This window comes from Lissotriton vulgaris, chromosome 12 (assembly GCF_964263255.1).
Source record: "Lissotriton vulgaris chromosome 12, aLisVul1.2, whole genome shotgun sequence".
Classification (NCBI taxonomy): domain Eukaryota; kingdom Metazoa; phylum Chordata; class Amphibia; order Caudata; family Salamandridae; genus Lissotriton; species Lissotriton vulgaris.
In genome coordinates, this window is record NC_141700.1 from 444,534,833 (window position 1) to 444,560,104 (window position 25,272).

At 30.1% G+C, this 25,272-nt stretch overlaps 24 non-coding genes across 24 annotated transcripts; all 24 read right to left on the minus strand.

Moving 5' to 3' along the window:
• Positions 1-573: 573 nt before the first annotated feature.
• On the minus strand, positions 574-646 carry TRNAT-CGU (transfer RNA threonine (anticodon CGU)). Its single transcript has one exon. It is a non-coding gene; the product is annotated as a tRNA-Thr (tRNA).
• Positions 647-1,590: 944 nt separating this feature from the next.
• TRNAT-CGU (transfer RNA threonine (anticodon CGU)) lies at positions 1,591-1,663 on the minus strand. Its single transcript has one exon. It is a non-coding gene; the product is annotated as a tRNA-Thr (tRNA).
• Positions 1,664-2,609: 946 nt separating this feature from the next.
• Positions 2,610-2,682, minus strand: TRNAT-CGU (transfer RNA threonine (anticodon CGU)). Its single transcript has one exon. It is a non-coding gene; the product is annotated as a tRNA-Thr (tRNA).
• Positions 2,683-4,133: 1,451 nt separating this feature from the next.
• TRNAT-AGU (transfer RNA threonine (anticodon AGU)) lies at positions 4,134-4,207 on the minus strand. The gene has a single exon. It is a non-coding gene; the product is annotated as a tRNA-Thr (tRNA).
• Positions 4,208-7,191: 2,984 nt separating this feature from the next.
• On the minus strand, positions 7,192-7,265 carry TRNAT-AGU (transfer RNA threonine (anticodon AGU)). The gene has a single exon. It is a non-coding gene; the product is annotated as a tRNA-Thr (tRNA).
• A 435-nt stretch (positions 7,266-7,700) lies between these two features.
• On the minus strand, positions 7,701-7,773 carry TRNAT-CGU (transfer RNA threonine (anticodon CGU)). The gene has a single exon. It is a non-coding gene; the product is annotated as a tRNA-Thr (tRNA).
• Positions 7,774-9,737: 1,964 nt separating this feature from the next.
• On the minus strand, positions 9,738-9,810 carry TRNAL-CAA (transfer RNA leucine (anticodon CAA)). The gene has a single exon. It is a non-coding gene; the product is annotated as a tRNA-Leu (tRNA).
• Positions 9,811-10,246: 436 nt separating this feature from the next.
• On the minus strand, positions 10,247-10,320 carry TRNAT-AGU (transfer RNA threonine (anticodon AGU)). Its single transcript has one exon. It is a non-coding gene; the product is annotated as a tRNA-Thr (tRNA).
• A 435-nt stretch (positions 10,321-10,755) lies between these two features.
• On the minus strand, positions 10,756-10,828 carry TRNAT-CGU (transfer RNA threonine (anticodon CGU)). The gene has a single exon. It is a non-coding gene; the product is annotated as a tRNA-Thr (tRNA).
• Positions 10,829-11,773: 945 nt separating this feature from the next.
• On the minus strand, positions 11,774-11,846 carry TRNAT-CGU (transfer RNA threonine (anticodon CGU)). Its single transcript has one exon. It is a non-coding gene; the product is annotated as a tRNA-Thr (tRNA).
• A 944-nt stretch (positions 11,847-12,790) lies between these two features.
• On the minus strand, positions 12,791-12,863 carry TRNAT-CGU (transfer RNA threonine (anticodon CGU)). Its single transcript has one exon. It is a non-coding gene; the product is annotated as a tRNA-Thr (tRNA).
• A 437-nt stretch (positions 12,864-13,300) lies between these two features.
• On the minus strand, positions 13,301-13,374 carry TRNAT-AGU (transfer RNA threonine (anticodon AGU)). The gene has a single exon. It is a non-coding gene; the product is annotated as a tRNA-Thr (tRNA).
• Positions 13,375-13,809: 435 nt separating this feature from the next.
• Positions 13,810-13,882, minus strand: TRNAT-CGU (transfer RNA threonine (anticodon CGU)). The gene has a single exon. It is a non-coding gene; the product is annotated as a tRNA-Thr (tRNA).
• Positions 13,883-16,351: 2,469 nt separating this feature from the next.
• On the minus strand, positions 16,352-16,425 carry TRNAT-AGU (transfer RNA threonine (anticodon AGU)). Its single transcript has one exon. It is a non-coding gene; the product is annotated as a tRNA-Thr (tRNA).
• A 435-nt stretch (positions 16,426-16,860) lies between these two features.
• Positions 16,861-16,933, minus strand: TRNAT-CGU (transfer RNA threonine (anticodon CGU)). The gene has a single exon. It is a non-coding gene; the product is annotated as a tRNA-Thr (tRNA).
• Positions 16,934-17,369: 436 nt separating this feature from the next.
• Positions 17,370-17,443, minus strand: TRNAT-AGU (transfer RNA threonine (anticodon AGU)). The gene has a single exon. It is a non-coding gene; the product is annotated as a tRNA-Thr (tRNA).
• Positions 17,444-18,901: 1,458 nt separating this feature from the next.
• On the minus strand, positions 18,902-18,975 carry TRNAT-AGU (transfer RNA threonine (anticodon AGU)). The gene has a single exon. It is a non-coding gene; the product is annotated as a tRNA-Thr (tRNA).
• Positions 18,976-19,410: 435 nt separating this feature from the next.
• TRNAT-CGU (transfer RNA threonine (anticodon CGU)) lies at positions 19,411-19,483 on the minus strand. Its single transcript has one exon. It is a non-coding gene; the product is annotated as a tRNA-Thr (tRNA).
• A 436-nt stretch (positions 19,484-19,919) lies between these two features.
• Positions 19,920-19,993, minus strand: TRNAT-AGU (transfer RNA threonine (anticodon AGU)). Its single transcript has one exon. It is a non-coding gene; the product is annotated as a tRNA-Thr (tRNA).
• Positions 19,994-21,447: 1,454 nt separating this feature from the next.
• On the minus strand, positions 21,448-21,520 carry TRNAT-CGU (transfer RNA threonine (anticodon CGU)). Its single transcript has one exon. It is a non-coding gene; the product is annotated as a tRNA-Thr (tRNA).
• A 942-nt stretch (positions 21,521-22,462) lies between these two features.
• Positions 22,463-22,535, minus strand: TRNAT-CGU (transfer RNA threonine (anticodon CGU)). Its single transcript has one exon. It is a non-coding gene; the product is annotated as a tRNA-Thr (tRNA).
• A 947-nt stretch (positions 22,536-23,482) lies between these two features.
• On the minus strand, positions 23,483-23,555 carry TRNAT-CGU (transfer RNA threonine (anticodon CGU)). The gene has a single exon. It is a non-coding gene; the product is annotated as a tRNA-Thr (tRNA).
• Positions 23,556-23,989: 434 nt separating this feature from the next.
• Positions 23,990-24,063, minus strand: TRNAT-AGU (transfer RNA threonine (anticodon AGU)). The gene has a single exon. It is a non-coding gene; the product is annotated as a tRNA-Thr (tRNA).
• A 435-nt stretch (positions 24,064-24,498) lies between these two features.
• On the minus strand, positions 24,499-24,571 carry TRNAT-CGU (transfer RNA threonine (anticodon CGU)). Its single transcript has one exon. It is a non-coding gene; the product is annotated as a tRNA-Thr (tRNA).
• Positions 24,572-25,272: the final 701 nt, after the last annotated feature.

The following is a 25,272-nucleotide window of genomic DNA, read 5'->3' on the forward strand; positions in this document are numbered from 1 at the left end:
TATTTTAATTGTATCGGAATAAGACCTAATGAAAATGATTTGTTATATAACAATGAGAAAAGCAAGGCACTGCTCAGAGTTGAACTCAGGATCTCCTGTTTACTAGACAGGCGCTTTAACCAGCTAAGCCACAGCACCCACTTGATTCTTAAATTTGAAACACTTTTCTTTAGGGTGTTCAAGAGAATATTGCTTTTTCACTTTCATATTCTTTTCTAAGTTCACACACTTCTCTACTCAAACACTTAAGATGAATGAAGACTCTTCACTTATTCAAAAACACCTCTCTAATTTGAAGTTTACCCTATTCATATCATTTTAAAATATCCCTTGCTGAAGAATGGATTAGTTGAATTCAACAATAGAGTGATCATTCACCTCTATCTTGTTCTTTGTCATTTTCTTTTCCCTATTTCAGTCAATGCATTCCTACAAAAATCTTCACAATACCAAGCATTTTATTTAATTTTTAAGATAACTTATTCTAAAGTTCATAGATCCAGATGTTTATTCTTAAATTGTATTCAACATTTATTTGATGTAAATTATTCGGAAAGCATGGAGAAAACATTTAGGTGCTGCTGAGATTTGAACTCAGGATTTCCTGTTTACGAGACAGGCGCTTTAACCACTAAGCCACAGCACCAACGTTAATAGTATGAAATGCATACATAATTTATTGTTGATGATGAAAATGTGTTTCCTGCTATAAATTCTTCTTTATATGTATTGTAATCTTAAACACGAAAACATACTCAATAACTACGCAAGTATTAATATGTTTTGATAAACAGGTACTCTTATAAAACTCAATTTCATTTCTTGAATTCTTTAAAAAAAAATCATGAAGGTATTAATATTGCTCAAATCTAGGTAGAAATTTCATCTACGTCTTTCTCATAGATATGTATTTTTTTCATTTTGCAATAACAGTATTCATTCTATAATCTTAAAAATACTTGTGTTTTTATAAGGTTTAAGATGATCTGTTCAACAGTAAGATGAATCAGACTTTTATATTTTAATTGTATCGGAATAAGACCTAATGAAAATGATTTGTTATATAACAATGAGAAAAGCAAGGGACTGCTGAGAGTTGAACTCAGGATCTCCTGTTTACTAGACAGGCGCTTTAACCAGCTAAGCCACAGCACCCACTTGATTCTTAAATTTGAAACACTTTTCTTTATGGTGTTCAAGAGAATATTGCTTTTTCACTTTCATATTCTTTTCTAAGTTCACACACTTCTCTACTCAAACACTTAAGATGAATGAAGACTCTTCACTTATTCAAAAACACCTCTCTAATTTGAAGTTTACCCTATTCATATCATTTTAAAATATACCTTGCTGAAGAATGGATTAGTTGAATTCAACAATAGAGTGATCATTCACCTCTATCTTGTTCTTTGTCATTTTCTTTTCCCTATTTCAGTCAATGCATTCCTACAAAAATCTTCACAATACCAAGCATTTTATTTAATTTTTAAGATAACTTATTCTAAAGTTCATAGAACCAGATGTTTATACTTAAATTGTATTCAACACTTGTTTGATGAAAACTATTCGGAAAGCATGGAGAAAACAGTTAAATGCTGCTGAGAATTGAACTCAGGATTTCCTGTTTACGAGACAGGAGCTTTAACCACTAAGCCACAGCACCAACAGTAACAGTAAAAAATGCATAAAGAAATTATTGTTAATGATGAAAATGTGTTTTCTGCTATAAATTCTTCTTTATATGTATTGTAATCTTAAACACGAAAAGATACTCAATCACTATGCAAGGATTAATATGTTTTAATAAGCAGGTACTCCTATAAAACCCAATTTCATTTCTTGAATTCTTTACAATTTTTTTTCATGAAGGTAATAATATTGCTCCAATCTAGGTAGACATTTCATCTACATCTTTCTCATAGATATGTATTTTTTTCATTTTTCAATAACAGTATTCATTCTATAATCTTGAAAATACTTGGGTTTTTATAAGGTTAAAGATGATCTGTTCAACAGTAAGATGAATCAGACTTTTATATTTTAATTGTATCGGAATAAGACCTAATGAAAATGATTTGTTATATAACAATCAGAAAAGCAAGGCGCTGCTGAGATTTGAACTCAGGATCTCCTATTAACTAGACAGGCGCTTTAACCAGCTAAGCCACAGCACCCACTTGATTCTTTATTTTGAAACACTTTTCTTTATGGTGTTCAAGAGAATATTGCTTTTTCACTTTTATATTCTTTTCTAAGTTCACACACTTCTCTACTCAAACACTTAAGATGAATGAAGACTCCTCACTTATTCAAAAACACCTCTCTAATTTGAAGTTTACCCTATTCATATCATTTTAAAATATACCTTGCTGAAGAATGGATTAGTTGAATTCAACAATAGAGTGATCATTCACCTCTATCTTGTTCTTTGTCATTTTCTTTTCCCTATTTCAGTCAATGCATTCCTACAAAAATCCTCACAATACCAAGTATTTTATTTAATTTTTAAGATAACTTATTCTAAAGTTCATAGAACCAGATGTTTATACTTAAATTGTATTCAACACTTGTTTGATGGAAATTATTCGGAAAGCATGGAGAAAACAGTTAAATGCTGCTGAGAATTGAACTCAGGATTTCCTGTTTACGAGACAGGAGCTTTAACCACTAAGCCACAGCACCAAAAGTAATAGTAAAAAATGCATAAAGAATTTATTGTTAATGATGAAAATTTGTTTTCTGCTATAAATTCTTCTTTATATGTATTGTAATCTTAAACACATAAAGATACTCAATCACTACGCAAGGATTAATATGTTTTAATAAACAGGTACTCTAATAAAACCCAATTTCATTTCTTGAATTCTTTACAATTTTTTTCATGAAGGTAATAATATTGCTCCAATCTAGGTAGACATTTCATCTACGTCTTTCTCATAGATATGTATTTTTTTCATTTTGCAATAACAGTATTCATTCTATAATCTTGAAAATACTTGGGTTTTTATAAGGTTAAAGATGATCTGTTCAACAGTAAGATGAATCAGACTTTTATATTTTAATTGTATCGGAATAAGACCTAATGAAAATGATTTGTTATATAACAACGAGAAAAGCAAGGCACTGCTCAGAGTTGAACTCAGGATCTCCTGTTTACTAGACAGGCGCTTTAACCAGCTAAGCCACAGCACCCACTTGATTCTTAAATTTGAAACACTTTTCTTTAGGGTGTTCAAGAGAATATTGCTTTTTCACTTTCATATTCTTTTCTAAGTTCACACACTTCTCTACTCAAACACTTAAGATGAATGAAGACTCTTCACTTATTCAAAAACACCTCTCTAATTTGAAGTTTACCCTATTCATATCATTTTAAAATATCCCTTGCTGAAGAATGGATTAGTTGAATTCAACAATAGAGTGATCATTCACCTCTATCTTGTTCTTTGTCATTTTCTTTTCCCTATTTCAGTCAATGCATTCCTACAAAAATCTTCACAATACCAAGAATTTTAATGTTTAAGATAACTTATTCTAAAGTTCATAGATCCAGATGTTTATTCTTAAATTGTATTCAACATGCGTTTGATGTAAATTATTCGGAAAGCATGGAGAAAACAGTTAGGTTCTGCTGAGATTTGAACTCAGGATTTCCTGTTTACGAGAAAGGCGCTTTAACCACTAAGCCACAGCACCAACGTTAATAGTAAGAAATGCATAAATTATTCATTGTTGATGATGAAAATGTGTTTCCTGCTATAAATCCTTCTTTATATGTATTGTAATCTTAAACAGGAAAACATACTCAATCACTACGCAAGTATTAATATGTTTTAATAAACAGGTACTCTTATAAAACCCAATTTCATTTCTTGAATTCTTTACAATTTTTTTTCATGAAGGTAATAATATTACTCCAATCTAGGTAGACATTTCATCTACGTCTTTCTCATAGATATGTATTTTTTTCATTTTGCAATAACATTATTCATTCTATAATCTTGAAAATACTTGGGTTTTTATAAGGTTAAAGATGATCTGTTCAACAGTAAGATGAATCAGACTTTTATATTTTAATTGTATCGGAATAAGACCTAATGAAAATGATTTGTTATATAACAATCAGAAAAGCAAGGCGCTGCTGAGATTTGAACTCAGGATCTCCTATTTACTAGACAGGCGCTTTAACCAGCTAAGCCACAGCACCCACTTGATTCTTTATTTTGAAACACTTTTCTTTATGGTGTTCAAGAGAATATTGCTTTTTCACTTTTATATTCTTTTCTAAGTTCACATACTTCTCTACTCACACACTTAAGATGAATGAAGACTCCTCACTTATTCAAAAACACCTCTCTAATTTGAAGTTTACCCTATTCATATCATTTTAAAATATACCTTGCTGAAGAATGGATTAGTTGAATTCAACAATAGAGTGATCATTCACCTCTATCTTGTTCTTTGTCATTTTCTTTTCCCTATTTCAGTCAATGCATTCCTACAAAAATCCTCACAATACCAAGTATTTTATTTAATTTTTAAGATAACTTATTCTAAAGTTCATAGAACCAGATGTTTATACTTAAATTGTATTCAACACTTGTTTGATGGAAATTATTCGGAAAGCATGGAGAAAACAGTTAAATGCTGCTGAGAATTGAACTCAGGATTTCCTGTTTACGAGACAGGAGCTTTAACCACTAAGCAACAGCACCAACAGTAATAGTAAAAAATGCATAAAGAATTTATTGTTAATGATGAAAATTTGTTTTCTGCTATAAATTCTTCTTTATATGTATTGTAATCTTAAACACAAAAAGATACTCAATCACTACGCAAGGATTAATATGTTTTAATAAACAGGTACTCTAATAAAACCCAATTTCATTTCTTGAATTCTTTACAATTTTTTTCATGAAGGTAATAATATTGCTCCAATCTAGGTAGACATTTCATCTACGTCTTTCTCATAGATATGTATTTTTTTCATTTTGCAATAACAGTATTCATTCTATAATCTTGAAAATACTTGGGTTTTTATAAGGTTAAAGATGATCTGTTCAACAGTAAGATGAATCAGACTTTTATATTTTAATTGTATCGGAATAAGACCTAATGAAAATGATTTGTTATATAACAATGAGAAAAGCAAGGCACTGCTCAGAGTTGAACTCAGGATCTCCTGTTTACTAGACAGGCGCTTTAACCAGCTAAGCCACAGCACCCACTTGATTCTTAAATTTGAAACACTTTTCTTTAGGGTGTTCAAGAGAATATTGCTTTTTCACTTTCATATTCTTTTCTAAGTTCACACACTTCTCTACTCAAACACTTAAGATGAATGAAGACTCTTCACTTATTCAAAAACACCTCTCTAATTTGAAGTTTACCCTATTCATATCATTTTAAAATATCCCTTGCTGAAGAATGGATTAGTTGAATTCAACAATAGAGTGATCATTCACCTCTATCTTGTTCTTTGTCATTTTCTTTTCCCTATTTCAGTCAATGCATTCCTACAAAAATCTTCACAATACCAAGAATTTTATTTAATGTTTAAGATAACTTATTCTAAAGTTCATAGATCCAGATGTTTATTCTTAAATTGTATTCAACATGCGTTTGATGTAAATTATTCGGAAAGCATGGAGAAAACAGTTAGGTTCTGCTGAGATTTGAACTCAGGATTTCCTGTTTACGAGAAAGGCGCTTTAACCACTAAGCCACAGCACCAACGTTAATAGTAAGAAATGCATAAATTATTCATTGTTGATGATGAAAATGTGTTTCCTGCTATAAATCCTTCTTTATATGTATTGTAATCTTAAACAGGAAAACATACTCAATCACTACGCAAGTATTAATATGTTTTAATAAACAGGTACTCTTATAAAACCCAATTTCATTTCTTGAATTCTTTACAATTTTTTTTCATGAAGGTAATAATATTACTCCAATCTAGGTAGACATTTCATCTACGTCTTTCTCATAGATATGTATTTTTTTCATTTTGCAATAACATTATTCATTCTATAATCTTGAAAATACTTGGGTTTTTATAAGGTTAAAGATGATCTGTTCAACAGTAAGATGAATCAGACTTTTATATTTTAATTGTATCGGAATAAAACCTAATGAAAATGATTTGTTATATAACAGTGAGAAAAGCAATGCACTGCTCAGAGTTGAACTCAGGATCTCCTGTTTACTAGACAGGCGCTTTAACCAGCTAAGCCACAGCACCCACTTGATTCTTTATTTTGAAACACTTTTCTTTATGGTGTTCAAGAGAATATTGCTTTTTCACTTTCATATTCTTTTCTAAGTTCACACACTTCTCTACTCAAACACTTAAGATGAATGAAGACTCTTCACTTATTCAAAAACACCTCTCTAATTTGAAGTTTACCCTATTCATATCATTTTAAAATATCCCTTGCTGAAGAATGGATTAGTTGAATTCAACAATAGAGTGATCATTCACCTCTATCTTGTTCTTTGTCATTTTCTTTTCCCTATTTCAGTCAATGCATTCCTACAAAAATCTTCACAATACCAAGCATTTTATTTAATGTTTAAGATAACTTATTCTAAAGTTCATAGATCCAGATGTTTATTCTTAAATTGTATTCAACATTTGTTTGATGTAAATTATTCGGAAAGCATGGAGAAAACAGTTAGGTTCTGCTGAGATTTGAACTCAGGATTTCCTGTTTACGAGAAAGGCGCTTTAACCACTAAGCCACAGCACCAACGTTAATAGTAAGAAATGCATAAATTATTCATTGTTGATGATGAAAATGTGTTTCCTGCTATAAATTCTTCTTTATATGTATTGTAATCTTAAACAGGAAAACATACTCAATCACTACGCAAGTATTAATATGTTTTAATAAACAGGTACTCTTATTAAACCCAATTTCATTTCTTGAATTCTTTACAATTTTTTTTCATGAAGGTAATAATATTACTCCAATCTAGGTAGACATTTCATCTACGTCTTTCTCATAGATATGTATTTTTTTCATTTTGCAATAACATTATTCATTCTATAATCTTGAAAATACTTGGGTTTTTATAAGGTTAAAGATGATCTGTTCAACAGTAAGATGAATCAGACTTTTATATTTTAATTGTATTGGAATAAGACCTAATGAAAATGATTTGTTATATATTACAATGAGAAAAGCAAGGCGCTGCTGAGATTTGAACTCAGGATCTCCTGTTTACTAGACAGGCGCTTTAACCAGCTAAGCCACAGCACCCACTTGATTCTTAAGTTTGAAACACTTTTCTTTATGGTGTTCAAGAGAATATTGCTTTTTCACTTTCATATTCTTTTCTAAGTTCACACACTTCTCTACTCAAACACTTAAGATGAATGAAGACTCTTCACTTATTCAAAAACACCTCTCTAATTTGAAGCTTACCCTATTCATATCATTTTAAAATATACCTTGCTGAAGAATGGATTAGTTGAATTCAACAATAGAGTGATCATTCACCTGTATCTTGTTCTTTGTCATTTTCTTTTCCCTATTTCAGTCAATGCATTCCTACAAAAATCTTCTCAATACCAAGCATTTTATTTAATTTTTAAGATAACTTATTCTAAAGTTCATAGAACCAGATGTTTATTCTTAAATTGTATTCAACATTTGTTTGATGAAAATTATTCGGAAAGCATGGAGAAAACAGTTAGGTGCTGTTGAGATTTGAACTCAGGATTTCCTGTTTACGAGACAGGCGCTTTAACCACTAAGCCACAGCACCAACGTTAATAGTAAGAAATGCATACATATTTATTGTTGAGGATGAAAATGTGTTTCCTGCTATAAATTCTTCTTTATATGTATTCTAATCTTAAACACGAAAAAAACTCAATCACTACGCACGTATTATTATGTTTTAATAAACAGGTACTCATATAAAACTCAATTTCATTTCTTGAATTCTTAAAAAAAAAAAATCATGAAGGTAATAATATTGCTCAAATCTAGGTAGAAATTTCATCTACGTCTTTCTCATAGATATGTATTTTTTTCATTTGGCAATAACAGTATTCATTCTATAATCTTGAAAATACTTGTGTTTTTATAAGGTTTAAGATGATCTGTTCAACAGTAAGATGAATCAGACTTTTATATTTTAATTGTATCGGAATAAGACCTAATGAAAATGATTTGTTATATAACAATGAGAAAAGCAAGGCAATGCTGAGAGTTGAACTCAGGATCTCCTGTTTACTAGACAGGCGCTTTAACCAGCTAAGCCACAGCACCCACTTGATTCTTAAATTTGAAACACTTTTCTTTATGGTGTTCAAGAGAATATTGCTTTTTCACTTTCATATTCTTTTCTAAGTTCACACACTTCTCTACTCAAACACTTAAGATGAATGAAGACTCTTCACTTATTCAAAAACACCTCTCTAATTTGAAGTTTTCCCTATTCATATCATTTTAAAATATACCTTGCTGAAGAATGGATTAGTTGAATTCAACAATAGAGTGATCATTCACCTCTATCTTGTTCTTTGTCATTTTCTTTTCCCTATTTCAATCAATGCATTCCTACAAAAATCCTCACAATACCAAGTATTTAATTTAATTTTTAAGATAACTTATTCTAAAGTTCATAGAACCAGATGTTTATACTTAAATTGTATTCATCACTTGTTTGATGAAAATTATTCGGAAAGCATGAAGAAAACAGTTAAATGCTGCTGAGATTTGAACTCAGGATTTCCTGTTTACGAGATAGGACCTTTAACCACTAAGCCACAGCACCAACGGTAATATTAAAAAATGCATAAATAATTTATTGTTGATGATGAAAATGTGTTTTCTGCTATAAATTCTTCTTTATATGTATTGTAATCTTAAACACGAAAAGATACTCAATCACTACGCAAGGATTCATATATTTTAATAAACAGGTACTCTTATAAAACCCAATTTCATTTCTTGAATTCTTTACAATTTTTTTCATGAAGGTAATAATATTGCTCCAATCTTGGTAGGCATTTCATCTACGTCTTTCTCATAGATATGTACTTTTTTTCATTTTGCAATAACAGTATTCATTCTATAATCTTGAAAATACCTGGGTTTTTATAAGGTTAAAGGTGATCTGTTCAACAGTAAGATGAATCAGACTTTTATATTTTAATTGTATCGGAATAAGACCTAATGAAAATGATTTGTTATATAACAATGAGAAAATGCAAGGCACTGCTGAGAGATGAACTCAGGATCTCCTGTTTACTAGACAGGCGCTTTAACCAGCTAAGCCACAGCACCCACTTGATTCTTAAATTTGAAACACTTTTCTTTATGGTGTTCAAGAGAATATTGCTTTTTCACTTTCATATTCTTTTCTAAGTTCACACACTTCTCTACTCATAAACTTAAGATGAATGAAGACTCTTCACTTATTCAAAAACACCTCTCTAATTTGAAGTTTACCCTATTCATATCATTTTAAAATATACCTTGCTGAAGTATGGATTAGTTGAATTCAACAATAGAGTGATCATTCACCTCTATCTTGTTCTTTGTCATTTTCTTTTCCCTATTTCAGTCAATGCATTCCTACAAAAATCTTCACAATACCAAGCATTTTATTTAATGTTTAAGATAACTTATTCTAAAGTTCATAGAACCAGATGTTTATTCTTAAATTGTATTCAACATTTGTTTGATGAAAATTATTCGGAAAGCATGGAGAAAACATTTAGGTGCTGCTGAGATTTGAACTCAGGATTTCCTGTTTTTGAGACAGGCGCTTTAACCACTAAGCCACAGCACCAACGTTAATAGCAAGAAATGCATACATAATTTATTGTTGATTATGAAAATGTGTTTCCTGCTATAAATTCTTCTTTATATGTATTGTAATCTTAAACACGAAAACATACTCAATCACTACGCAAGTATTAATATGTTTTAATAAACAGGTACTCTTATAAAACCCAATTTCATTTCTTGAATTCTTTACAATTTTTTTCATGAAGGTAATAATATTCCTCCAATCTAGGTAGACATTTCATCTACGTATTTGTCCTAGATATGTATTTTTTTCATTTTGCAATAACAGTATTCATTCTATAATCTTGAAAATACTTGGGTTTTTATAAGGTTAAAGATGATCTGTTCAACAGTAAGATGAATCAGACTTTTATATTTTAATTGTATCGGAATAAGACCTAATGAAAATGATTTGTTATATAACAATGAGAAAAGCAAGGCGCTGCTGAGATTTGAACTCAGGATCTCCTGTTTACTAGACAGGCGCTTTAACCAGCTAAGCCACAGCACCCACTTGATTCTTAAATTTGAAACACTTTTCTTTATGGTGTTCAAGAGAATATTGCTTTTTCACTTTCATATTCTTTTCTAAGTTCACACACTTCTCTACTCAAACACTTAAGATGAATGAAGACTCTTCACTTATTCAAAAACACCTCTCTAATTTGAAGTTTACCCTATTCATATCATTTTAAAATATACCTTGCTGAAGAATGGATTAGTTGAATTCAACAATAGAGTGAACATTCACCTCTATCTTGTTCTTTGTCATTTTCTTATCCCTATTTCAGTCAATGCATTCCTAAGAAATTCTTCACAATACCAAGCATTTTATTTAATTTTTAAGATAACTTATTCTAAAGTTCATAGAACCAGATGTTTATTCTTAAATTGTATTCAACATTTGTTTGATGAAAATTTTTCGGAAAGCATGGAGAAAACATTTAGGTGCTGCTGAGATTTGAACTCAGGATTTCCTGTTTACGAGACAGGCGCTTTAACCACTAAGCCACAGCACCAACGTTAATAGTAAGAAATGCATACATAATTTATTGTTGATGATGAAAATGTGTTTCCTGCTATAAATTCTTCTTTATATGTATTGTAATCTTAAACACGAAAACATACTCAATCACTACGCAAGTATTAATATGTTTTAATAAACAGGTACTCTTATATAACCCAATTTCATTTCTTGAATTCTTTACAATTTTTTTCATGAAGGTAATAATATTGCTCCAATCTAGGTAGACATTTCATCTACGTCTTTCTCATAGATATGTATTTTTTTCATTTTGCAATAACAGTATTCATTCTATAATCTTGAAAATACTTGGGTTTTTATAAGGTTAAAGATGATCTCTTCAACAGTAAGATGAATCAGACTTTTATATTTTAATTGTATCGGAATAAGACCTAATGAAAATGATTTGTTATATAACAATGAGAAAAGCAATGCACTGCTCAGAGTTGAACTCAGGATCTCCTGTTTACTAGACAGGCGCTTTAACCAGTTAAGCCACAGCACCCACTTGATTCTTTATTTTGAAACACTTTTCTTTATGCTGTTCAAGAGAATATTGCTTTTTCACTTTCATATTCTTTTCTAAGTTCACACACTTCTCTACTCAAACACTTAAGATGAATGAAGACTCTTCACTTATTCAAAAACACCTCTCTAATTTGAAGTTTACCCTATTCATATCATTTTAAAATATCCCTTGCTGAAGAATGGATTAGTTGAATTCAACAATAGAGTGATCATTCACCTCTATCTTGTTCTTTGTCATTTTCTTTTCCCTATTTCAGTCAATGCATTCCTACAAAAATCTTCACAATACCAAGCATTTTATTTAATTTTTAAGATAACTTATTCTAAAGTTCATAGATCCAGATGTTTATTCTTAAATTGTATTCAACATTTATTTGATGTAAATTATTCGGAAAGCATGGAGAAAACATTTAGGTGCTGCTGAGATTTGAACTCAGGATTTCCTGTTTACGAGACAGGCGCTTTAACCACTAAGCCACAGCACCAACGTTAATAGTATGAAATGCATACATAATTTATTGTTGATGATGAAAATGTGTTTCCTGCTATAAATTCTTCTTTATATGTATTGTAATCTTAAACACGAAAACATACTCAATAACTACGCAAGTATTAATATGTTTTGATAAACAGGTACTCTTATAAAACTCAATTTCATTTCTTGAATTCTTTAAAAAAAAATCATGAAGGTATTAATATTGCTCAAATCTAGGTAGAAATTTCATCTACGTCTTTCTCATAGATATGTATTTTTTTCATTTTGCAATAACAGTATTCATTCTATAATCTTAAAAATACTTGTGTTTTTATAAGGTTTAAGATGATCTGTTCAACAGTAAGATGAATCAGACTTTTATATTTTAATTGTATCGGAATAAGACCTAATGAAAATGATTTGTTATATAACAATGAGAAAAGCAAGGGACTGCTGAGAGTTGAACTCAGGATCTCCTGTTTACTAGACAGGCGCTTTAACCAGCTAAGCCACAGCACCCACTTGATTCTTAAATTTGAAACACTTTTCTTTATGGTGTTCAAGAGAATATTGCTTTTTCACTTTCATATTCTTTTCTAAGTTCACACACTTCTCTACTCAAACACTTAAGATGAATGAAGACTCTTCACTTATTCAAAAACACCTCTCTAATTTGAAGTTTACCCTATTCATATCATTTTAAAATATACCTTGCTGAAGAATGGATTAGTTGAATTCAACAATAGAGTGATCATTCACCTCTATCTTGTTCTTTGTCATTTTCTTTTCCCTATTTCAGTCAATGCATTCCTACAAAAATCTTCACAATACCAAGCATTTTATTTAATTTTTAAGATAACTTATTCTAAAGTTCATAGAACCAGATGTTTATACTTAAATTGTATTCAACACTTGTTTGATGAAAACTATTCGGAAAGCATGGAGAAAACAGTTAAATGCTGCTGAGAATTGAACTCAGGATTTCCTGTTTACGAGACAGGAGCTTTAACCACTAAGCCACAGCACCAACAGTAACAGTAAAAAATGCATAAAGAAATTATTGTTAATGATGAAAATGTGTTTTCTGCTATAAATTCTTCTTTATATGTATTGTAATCTTAAACACGAAAAGATACTCAATCACTATGCAAGGATTAATATGTTTTAATAAGCAGGTACTCCTATAAAACCCAATTTCATTTCTTGAATTCTTTACAATTTTTTTTCATGAAGGTAATAATATTGCTCCAATCTAGGTAGACATTTCATCTACATCTTTCTCATAGATATGTATTTTTTTCATTTTTCAATAACAGTATTCATTCTATAATCTTGAAAATACTTGGGTTTTTATAAGGTTAAAGATGATCTGTTCAACAGTAAGATGAATCAGACTTTTATATTTTAATTGTATCGGAATAAGACCTAATGAAAATGATTTGTTATATAACAATCAGAAAAGCAAGGCGCTGCTGAGATTTGAACTCAGGATCTCCTATTTACTAGACAGGCGCTTTAACCAGCTAAGCCACAGCACCCACTTGATTCTTTATTTTGAAACACTTTTCTTTATGGTGTTCAAGAGAATATTGCTTTTTCACTTTTATATTCTTTTCTAAGTTCACACACTTCTCTACTCAAACACTTAAGATGAATGAAGACTCCTCACTTATTCAAAAACACCTCTCTAATTTGAAGTTTACCCTATTCATATCATTTTAAAATATACCTTGCTGAAGAATGGATTAGTTGAATTCAACAATAGAGTGATCATTCACCTCTATCTTGTTCTTTGTCATTTTCTTTTCCCTATTTCAGTCAATGCATTCCTACAAAAATCCTCACAATACCAAGTATTTTATTTAATTTTTAAGATAACTTATTCTAAAGTTCATAGAACCAGATGTTTATACTTAAATTGTATTCAACACTTGTTTGATGGAAATTATTCGGAAAGCATGGAGAAAACAGTTAAATGCTGCTGAGAATTGAACTCAGGATTTCCTGTTTACGAGACAGGAGCTTTAACCACTAAGCCACAGCACCAAAAGTAATAGTAAAAAATGCATAAAGAATTTATTGTTAATGATGAAAATTTGTTTTCTGCTATAAATTCTTCTTTATATGTATTGTAATCTTAAACACAAAAAGATACTCAATCACTACGCAAGGATTAATATGTTTTAATAAACAGGTACTCTAATAAAACCCAATTTCATTTCTTGAATTCTTTACAATTTTTTTCATGAAGGTAATAATATTGCTCCAATCTAGGTAGACATTTCATCTACGTCTTTCTCATAGATATGTATTTTTTTCATTTTGCAATAACAGTATTCATTCTATAATCTTGAAAATACTTGGGTTTTTATAAGGTTAAAGATGATCTGTTCAACAGTAAGATGAATCAGACTTTTATATTTTAATTGTATCGGAATAAGACCTAATGAAAATGATTTGTTATATAACAACGAGAAAAGCAAGGCACTGCTCAGAGTTGAACTCAGGATCTCCTGTTTACTAGACAGGCGCTTTAACCAGCTAAGCCACAGCACCCACTTGATTCTTAAATTTGAAACACTTTTCTTTAGGGTGTTCAAGAGAATATTGCTTTTTCACTTTCATATTCTTTTCTAAGTTCACACACTTCTCTACTCAAACACTTAAGATGAATGAAGACTCTTCACTTATTCAAAAACACCTCTCTAATTTGAAGTTTACCCTATTCATATCATTTTAAAATATCCCTTGCTGAAGAATGGATTAGTTGAATTCAACAATAGAGTGATCATTCACCTCTATCTTGTTCTTTGTCATTTTCTTTTCCCTATTTCAGTCAATGCATTCCTACAAAAATCTTCACAATACCAAGAATTTTAATGTTTAAGATAACTTATTCTAAAGTTCATAGATCCAGATGTTTATTCTTAAATTGTATTCAACATGCGTTTGATGTAAATTATTCGGAAAGCATGGAGAAAACAGTTAGGTTCTGCTGAGATTTGAACTCAGGATTTCCTGTTTACGAGAAAGGCGCTTTAACCACTAAGCCACAGCACCAACGTTAATAGTAAGAAATGCATAAATTATTCATTGTTGATGATGAAAATGTGTTTCCTGCTATAAATCCTTCTTTATATGTATTGTAATCTTAAACAGGAAAACATACTCAATCACTACGCAAGTATTAATATGTTTTAATAAACAGGTACTCTTATAAAACCCAATTTCATTTCTTGAATTCTTTACAATTTTTTTTCATGAAGGTAATAATATTACTCCAATCTAGGTAGACATTTCATCTACGTCTTTCTCATAGATATGTATTTTTTTCATTTTGCAATAACATTATTCATTCTATAATCTTGAAAATACTTGGGTTTTTATAAGGTTAAAGATGATCTGTTCAACAGTAAGATGAATCAGACTTTTATATTTTAATTGTATCGGAATAAAACCTAATGAAAATGATTTGTTATATAACAGTGAGAAAAGCAATGCACTGCTCAGAGTTGAACTCAGGATCTCCTGTTTACTAGACAGGCGCTTTAACCAGCTAAGCCACAGCACCCACTTGATTCTTTATTTTGAAACACTTTTCTTTATGGTGTTCAAGAGAATATTGCTTTTTCACTTTCATATTCTTTTCTAAGTTCACACACTTCTCTACTCAAACACTTAAGATAAATGAAGACTCTTCACTTATTAAACACCTCTCTAATTTGAAGTTTACCCTATTCATATCATTTTAAAATATCCCTTGCTGAAGAATGGATTAGTTGAATTCAACAATAGAGTGATCATTCACCTCTATCTTGTTCTTTGTCATTTTCTTTTCCCTATTTCAGTCAATGCATTCCTACAAAAATCTTCACAATACCAAGCATTTTATTTAATGTTTAAGATAACTTATTCTAAAGTTCATAGATCCAGATGTTTATTCTTAAATTGTATTCAACATTTGTTTGATGTAAATTATTCGGAAAGCATGGAGAAAACAGTTAGGTTCTGCTGAGATTTGAACTCAGGATTTCCTGTTTACGAGAAAGGCGCTTTAACCACTAAGCCACAGCACCAACGTTAATAGTAAGAAATGCATAAATTATTCATTGTTGATGATGAAAATGTGTTTCCTGCTATAAATTCTTCTTTATATGTATTGTAATCTTAAACAGGAAAACATACTCAATCACTACGCAAGTATTAATATGTTTTAATAAACAGGTACTCTTATTAAACCCAATTTCATTTCTTGAATTCTTTACAATTTTTTTTCATGAAGGTAATAATATTACTCCAATCTAGGTAGACATTTCATCTACGTCTTTCTCATAGATATGTATTTTTTTCATTTTGCAATAACATTATTCATTTTATAATCTTGAAAATACTTGGGTTTTTATAAGGTTAAAGATGATCTGTTCAACAGTAAGATGAATCAGACTTTTATATTTTAATTGTATTGGAATAAGACCTAATGAAAATGATTTGTTATATATTACAATGAAAAAAGCAAGGCGCTGCTGAGATTTGAACTCAGGATCTCCTGTTTACTAGACAAGCGCTTTAACCAGCTAAGCCACAGCACCCACTTGATTCTTAAGTTTGAAACACTTTTCTTTATGGTGTTCAAGAGAATATTGCTTTTTCACTTTCATATTCTTTTCTAAGTTCACAAACTTCTCTACTCAAACACTTAAGATGAATGAAGACTCTTCACTTATTCAAAAACACCTCTCTAATTTGAAGCTTACCCTATTCATATCATTTTAAAATATACCTTGCTGAAGAATGGATTAGTTGAATTCAACAATAGAGTGATCATTCACCTGTATCTTGTTCTTTGTCATTTTCTTTTCCCTATTTCAGTCAATGCATTCCTACAAAAATCTTCTCAATACCAAGCATTTTATTTAATTTTTAAGATAACTTATTCTAAAGTTCATAGAACCAGATGTTTATTCTTAAATTGTATTCAACATTTGTTTGATGAAAATTATTCGGAAAGCATGGAGAAAACAGTTAGGTGCTGTTGAGATTTGAACTCAGGATTTCCTGTTTACGAGACAGGCGCTTTAACCACTAAGCCACAGCACCAACGTTAATAGTAAGAAATGCATACATAATTTATTGTTGAGGATGAAAATGTGTTTCCTGCTATAAATTCTTCTTTATATGTATTCTAATCTTAAACACGAAAAAAACTCAATCACTACGCAAGTATTAATATGTTTTAATAAACAGGTACTCATATAAAACTCAATTTCATTTCTTGAATTCTTAAAAAAAAAAAATCATGAAGGTATTAATATTGCTCAAATCTAGGTTGAAATTTCATCTACGTCTTTCTCATAGATATGTATTTTTTTCATTTGGCAATAACAGTATTCATTCTATAATCTTGAAAATACTTGTGTTTTTATAAGGTTTAAGATGATCTGTTCAACAGTAAGATGAATCAGACTTTTATATTTTAATTGTATCGGAATAAGACCTAATGAAAATGATTTGTTATATAACAATGAGAAAAGCAAGGCACTGCTGAGAGTTGAACTCAGGATCTCCTGTTTACTAGACAGGCGCTTTAACCAGCTAAGCCACAGCACCCACTTGATTCTTAAATTTGAAACACTTTTCTTTATGGTGTTCAAGAGAATATTGCTTTTTCACTTTCATATTCTTTTCTAAGTTCACACACTTCTCTACTCAAACACTTAAGATGAATGAAGACTCTTCACTTATTCAAAAACACCTCTCTAATTTGAAGTTTTCCCTATTCATATCATTTTAAAATATACCTTGCTGAAGAATGGATTAGTTGAATTCAACAATAGAGTGATCATTCACCTCTATCTTGTTCTTTGTCATTTTCTTTTCCCTATTTCAATCAATTCATTCCTACAAAAATCCTCACAATACCAAGTATTTAATTTAATTTTTAAGATAACTTATTCTAAAGTTCATAGAACCAGATGTTTATACTTAAATTGTATTCATCACTTGTTTGATGAAAATTATTCGGAAAGCATGAAGAAAACAGTTAAAAGCTGCTGAGATTTGAACTCAGGATTTCCTGTTTACGAGATAGGACCTTTAACCACTAAGCCACAGCACCAACGGTAATATTAAAAAATGCATAAATAATTTATTGTTGATGATGAAAATGTGTTTTCTGCTATAAATTCTTCTTTATATGTATTGTAATCTTAAACACGAAAAGATACTCAATCACTACGCAAGGGTTCATATATTTTAATAAACAGGTACTCTTATAAAACCCAATTTCATTTCTTGAATTCTTTACAATTTTTTTTCATGAAGGTAATAATATTGCTCCAATCTTGGTAGACATTTCATCTACGTCTTTCTCAAAGATATGTACTTTTTTCATTTTGCAATAATAGTATTCATTCTATAATCTTGAAAATACCTGGGTTTTTATAAGGTTAAAGGTGATCTGTTCAACAGTAAGATGAATCAGACTTTTATATTTTAATTGTATCGGAATAAGACCTAATGAAAAGGATTTGTTATATAACAATGAGAAAATGAAAGGCACTGCTGAGAGATGAACTCAGGATCTCCTGTTTACTAGACAGGCGCTTTAACCACTAAGCCACAGCACCAACGTTAATAGTAAGAAATGCATAAATTATTCATTGTTGATGATGAAAATGTGTTTCCTGCTATAAATTCTTCTTTATATGTATTGTAATCTTAAACAGGAAAACATACTCAATCACTACGCAAGTATTAATATGTTTTAATAAACAGGTACTCTTATTAAACCCAATTTCATTTCTTGAATTCTTTACAATTTTTTTTCATGAAGGTAATAATATTACTCCAATCTAGGTAGACATTTCATCTACGTCTTTCTCATAGATATGTATTTTTTTCATTTTGCAATAACATTATTCATTCTATAATCTTGAAAATACTTGGGTTTTTATAAGGTTAAAGATGATCTGTTCAACAGTAAGATGAATCAGACTTTTATATTTTAATTGTATTGGAATAAGACCTAATGAAAATGATTTGTTATATATTACAATGAAAAAAGCAAGGCGCTGCTGAGATTTGAACTCAGGATCTCCTGTTTACTAGACAGGCGCTTTAACCAGCTAAGCCACAGCACCCACTTGATTCTTAAGTTTGAAACACTTTTCTTTATGGTGTTCAAGAGAATATTGCTTTTTCACTTTCATATTCTTTTCTAAGTTCACAAACTTCTCTACTCAAACACTTAAGATGAATGAAGACTCTTCACTTATTCAAAAACACCTCTCTAATTTGAAGCTTACCCTATTCATATCATTTTAAAATATACCTTGCTGAAGAATGGATTAGTTGAATTCAACAATAGAGTGATCATTCACCTGTATCTTGTTCTTTGTCATTTTCTTTTCCCTATTTCAGTCAATGCATTCCTACAAAAATCTTCTCAATACCAAGCATTTTATTTAATTTTTAAGATAACTTATTCTAAAGTTCATAGAACCAGATGTTTATTCTTAAATTGTATTCAACATTTGTTTGATGAAAATTATTCGGAAAGCATGGAGAAAACAGTTAGGTGCTGTTGAGATTTGAACTCAGGATTTCCTGTTTACGAGACAGGCGCTTTAACCACTAAGCCACAGCACCAACGTTAATAGTAAGAAATGCATACATAATTTATTGTTGAGGATGAAAATGTGTTTCCTGCTATAAATTCTTCTTTATATGTATTCTAATCTTAAACACGAAAAAAACTCAATCACTACGCAAGTATTAATATGTTTTAATAAACAGGTACTCATATAAAACTCAATTTCATTTCTTGAATTCTTAAAAAAAAAAAATCATGAAGGTATTAATATTGCTCAAATCTAGGTAGAAATTTCATCTACGTCTTTCTCATAGATATGTATTTTTTTCATTTGGCAATAACAGTATTCATTCTATAATCTTGAAAATACTTGTGTTTTTATAAGGTTTAAGATGATCTGTTCAACAGTAAGATGAATCAGACTTTTATATTTTAATTGTATCGGAATAAGACCTAATGAAAATGATTTGTTATATAACAATGAGAAAAGCAAGGCACTGCTGAGAGTTGAACTCAGGATCTCCTGTTTACTAGACAGGCGCTTTAACCAGCTAAGCCACAGCACCCACTTGATTCTTAAATTTGAAACACTTTTCTTTATGGTGTTCAAGAGAATATTGCTTTTTCACTTTCATATTCTTTTCTAAGTTCACACACTTCTCTACTCAAACACTTAAGATGAATGAAGACTCTTCACTTATTCAAAAACACCTCTCTAATTTGAAGTTTTCCCTATTCATATCATTTTAAAATATACCTTGCTGAAGAATGGATTAGTTGAATTCAACAATAGAGTGATCATTCACCTCTATCTTGTTCTTTGTCATTTTCTTTTCCCTATTTCAATCAATTCATTCCTACAAAAATCCTCACAATACCAAGTATTTAATTTAATTTTTAAGATAACTTATTCTAAAGTTCATAGAACCAGATGTTTATACTTAAATTGTATTCATCACTTGTTTGATGAAAATTATTCGGAAAGCATGAAGAAAACAGTTAAAAGCTGCTGAGATTTGAACTCAGGATTTCCTGTTTACGAGATAGGACCTTTAACCACTAAGCCACAGCACCAACGGTAATATTAAAAAATGCATAAATAATTTATTGTTGATGATGAAAATGTGTTTTCTGCTATAAATTCTTCTTTATATGTATTGTAATCTTAAACACGAAAAGATACTCAATCACTACGCAAGGGTTCATATATTTTAATAAACAGGTACTCTTATAAAACCCAATTTCATTTCTTGAATTCTTTACAATTTTTTTTCATGAAGGTAATAATATTGCTCCAATCTTGGTAGACATTTCATCTACGTCTTTCTCAAAGATATGTACTTTTTTCATTTTGCAATAATAGTATTCATTCTATAATCTTGAAAATACCTGGGTTTTTATAAGGTTAAAGGTGATCTGTTCAACAGTAAGATGAATCAGACTTTTATATTTTAATTGTATCGGAATAAGACCTAATGAAAAGGATTTGTTATATAACAATGAGAAAATGAAAGGCACTGCTGAGAGATGAACTCAGGATCTCCTGTTTACTAGACAGGCGCTTTAACCAGCTGTGCCACAGCACCCACTTGATTCTTAAATTTGAAACACTTTTCTTTATGGTTTCAAGAGAATATTGCTTTTTCACTTTCATATTCTTTTCTAAGTTCACACACTTCTCTACTCAAACACTTAAGATGAATGAAGACTCCTCACTTATTCAAAAACACCTCTCTCATTTGAAGTTTACCCTATTCATATCATTTTAAAATATACCTTGCTGAAGAATGGATTAGTTGAATTCAACAATAGAGTGATCATTCACCTCTATCTTGTTCTTTGTCATTTTCTTTTCCCTATTTCAGTCAATCCATTCCTACAAAAATCTTCACAATACCAAGCATTTTATTTAATTTTTAAGATAACTTATTCTAAAGTTCATAGAACCAGATATTTATTCTTAAATTGTTTTCAACATTTGTTTGATGAAAATTATTCGGAAAGCATGGAGAAAACATTTAGGTGCTGCTGAGATTTGAACTCAGGATTTCCTGTTTACGAGACAGGCGCTTTAACCACTAAGCCACAGCACCAACGTTAATAGTAAGAAATGCATACATAATTTATTGTTGATGATGAAAATGTGTTTCCTGCTATAAATTCTTCTTTATATGTATTGTAATCTTAAACACGAAAACATACTCAATCACTATGCAAGTATTAATATGTTTTGATAAACAGGTACTCTTATAAAACTCAATTTCATTTCTTGAATTCTTTAAAAAAAATCATGAAGGTATTAATATTGCTCAAATCTAGGTAGAAATTTCATCTACGTCTTTCTCATAGATATGTATTTTTTCATTTTGCAATAACAGTATTCATTCTATAATCTTGAAAATACTTGTGTTTTTATAAGGTTTAAGATGATCGGTTCAACAGTAAAATGAATCAGACTTTTATATTTTAATTGTATCGGAATAAGACCTAATGAAAATGATTTGTTATATAACAATGAGAAAAGCAAGGCACTGCTGAGAGTTGAACTCAGGATCTCCTGTTTACTAGACAGGCGCTTTAACCAGCTAAGACACAGCACCTACTTGATTCTTAAATTTGAAACACTTTTCTTTATGGTGTTCAAGAGAATATTGCTTTTTCACTTTTATATTCTTTTCTAAGTTCACACACTTCTCTACTCAAACACTTAAGATGAATGAAGACTCTTCACTTATTCAAAAACACCTCTCTAATTTGAAGTTTACCCTATTCATATCATTTTAAAATATACCTTGCTGAAGAATGGATTAGTTGAATTCAACAATAGAGTGATCATTCACCTCTATCTTGTTCTTTGTCATTTTCTTTTCCCTATTTCAGTCAATGCATTCCTACAAAAATCTTCACAATACCAAGCATTTTATTTAATTTTTAAGATAACTTATTCTAAAGTTCATAGAACCAGATGTTTATTCTTAAATTGTATTCAACATTTGTTTGATGAAAATTATTCGGAAAGCATGGAGAAAACATTTAGGTGCAGCTGAGATTTTAACTCAGGATATCCTGTTTACGAGACAGGCGCTTTAACCACTAAGCCACAGCACCAACGTTAATAGCAAGAAATGCATACATAATTTATTGTTGATGATGAAAATGTGTTTTCTGCTATAAATTCTTCTTTATATGTATTGTAATCTTAAACACGAAAAGATACTCAATCACTACGCAAGGGTTCATATATTTTAATAAACAGGTACTCTTATAAAACCCAATTTCATTTCTTGAATTCTTTACAATTTTTTTTCATGAAGGTAATAATATTGCTCCAATCTTGGTAGACATTTCATCTACGTCTTTCTCAAAGATATGTACTTTTTTCATTTTGCAATAATAGTATTCATTCTATAATCTTGAAAATACCTGGGTTTTTATAAGGTTAAAGGTGATCTGTTCAACAGTAAGATGAATCAGACTTTTATATTTTAATTGTATCGGAATAAGACCTAATGAAAAGGATTTGTTATATAACAATGAGAAAATGAAAGGCACTGCTGAGAGATGAACTCAGGATCTCCTGTTTACTAGACAGGCGCTTTAACCAGCTGTGCCACAGCACCCACTTGATTCTTAAATTTGAAACACTTTTCTTTATGGTGTTCAAGAGAATATTGCTTTTTCACTTTCATATTCTTTTCTAAGTTCACACACTTCTCTACTCAAACACTTAAGATGAATGAAGACTCCTCACTTATTCAAAAACACCTCTCTCATTTGAAGTTTACCCTATTCATATCATTTTAAAATATACCTTGCTGAAGAATGGATTAGTTGAATTCAACAATAGAGTGATCATTCACCTCTATCTTGTTCTTTGTCATTTTCTTTTCCCTATTTCAGTCAATCCATTCCTACAAAAATCTTCACAATACCAAGCATTTTATTTAATTTTTAAGATAACTTATTCTAAAGTTCATAGAACCAGATATTTATTCTTAAATTGTTTTCAACATTTGTTTGATGAAAATTATTCGGAAAGCATGGAGAAAACATTTAGGTGCTGCTGAGATTTGAACTCAGGATTTCCTGTTTACGAGACAGGCGCTTTAACCACTAAGCCACAGCACCAACGTTAATAGTAAGAAATGCATACATAATTTATTGTTGATGATGAAAATGTGTTTCCTGCTATAAATTCTTCTTTATATGTATTGTAATCTTAAACACGAAAACATACTCAATCACTATGCAAGTATTAATATGTTTTGATAAACAGGTACTCTTATAAAACTCAATTTCATTTCTTGAATTCTTTAAAAAAAAATCATGAAGGTATTAATATTGCTCAAATCTAGGTAGAAATTTCATCTACGTCTTTCTCATAGATATGTATTTTTTCATTTTGCAATAACAGTATTCATTCTATAATCTTGAAAATACTTGTGTTTTTATAAGGTTTAAGATGATCGGTTCAACAGTAAAATGAATCAGACTTTTATATTTTAATTGTATCGGAATAAGACCTAATGAAAATGATTTGTTATATAACAATGAGAAAAGCAAGGCACTGCTGAGAGTTGAACTCAGGATCTCCTGTTTACTAGACAGGCGCTTTAACCAGCTAAGCCACAGCACCCACTTGATTCTTAAATTTGAAACACTTTTCTTTATGGTGTTCAAGAGAATATTGCTTTTTCACTTTTATATTCTTTTCTAAGTTCACACACTTCTCTACTCAAACACTTAAGATGAATGAAGACTCTTCACTTATTCAAAAACACCTCTCTAATTTGAAGTTTACCCTATTCATATCATTTTAAAATATACCTTGCTGAAGAATGGATTAGTTGAATTCAACAATAGAGTGATCATTCACCTCTATCTTGTTCTTTGTCATTTTCTTTTCCCTATTTCAGTCAATGCATTCCTACAAAAATCTTCACAATACCAAGCATTTTATTTAATTTTTAAGATAACTTATTCTAAAGTTCATAGAACCAGATGTTTATTCTTAAATTGTATTCAACATTTGTTTGATGAAAATTATTCGGAAAGCATGGAGAAAACATTTAGGTGCAGCTGAGATTTTAACTCAGGATATCCTGTTTACGAGACAGGCGCTTTAACCACTAAGCCACAGCACCAACGTTAATAGCAAGAAATGCATACATAATTTATTGTTGATGATGAAAATGTGTTTCCTGCTATAAATTCTTCTTTATATGTATTGTAATCTTAAACACGAAAACATACTCAATCACTACGCAAGTATTAATATGTTTTAATAAACAGGTACTCTTATAAAACTCAATTTCATTTCTTGAAACCTTTAAAAAAAAAATCATGAAGGTATTAATATTGCTCAAATCTAGGTAGAAATTTCATCTACGTCTTTCTCATAGATATGTCTTTTTTTCATTTGGCAATAACAGTATTCATTCTATAATCTTGAAAATACTTGTGTTTTTATAAGGTTTACGATGATCTGTTCAACAGTAAGATGAATCAGACTTTTATATTTTAATGGTATCGGAATAAGACCTAATAAAAATGATTTGTTATATAACAATGAGAAAAGCAAGGGACTGCTGAGAGTTGAACTCAGGATCTCCTGTTTACTAGACAGGCGCTTTAACCAGCTAAGCCACAGCACCCACTTGATTCTTAAATTTGAAACACTTTTCTTTATGGTGTTCAAGAGAATATTGCTTTTTCACTTTCATATTCTTTTCTAAGTTCACACACTTCTCTACTCAAACACTTAAGATGAATGAAGACTCTTCACTTATTCAAAAACACCTCTCTAATTTGAAGTTTACCCTATTCATATCATTTTAAAATATAC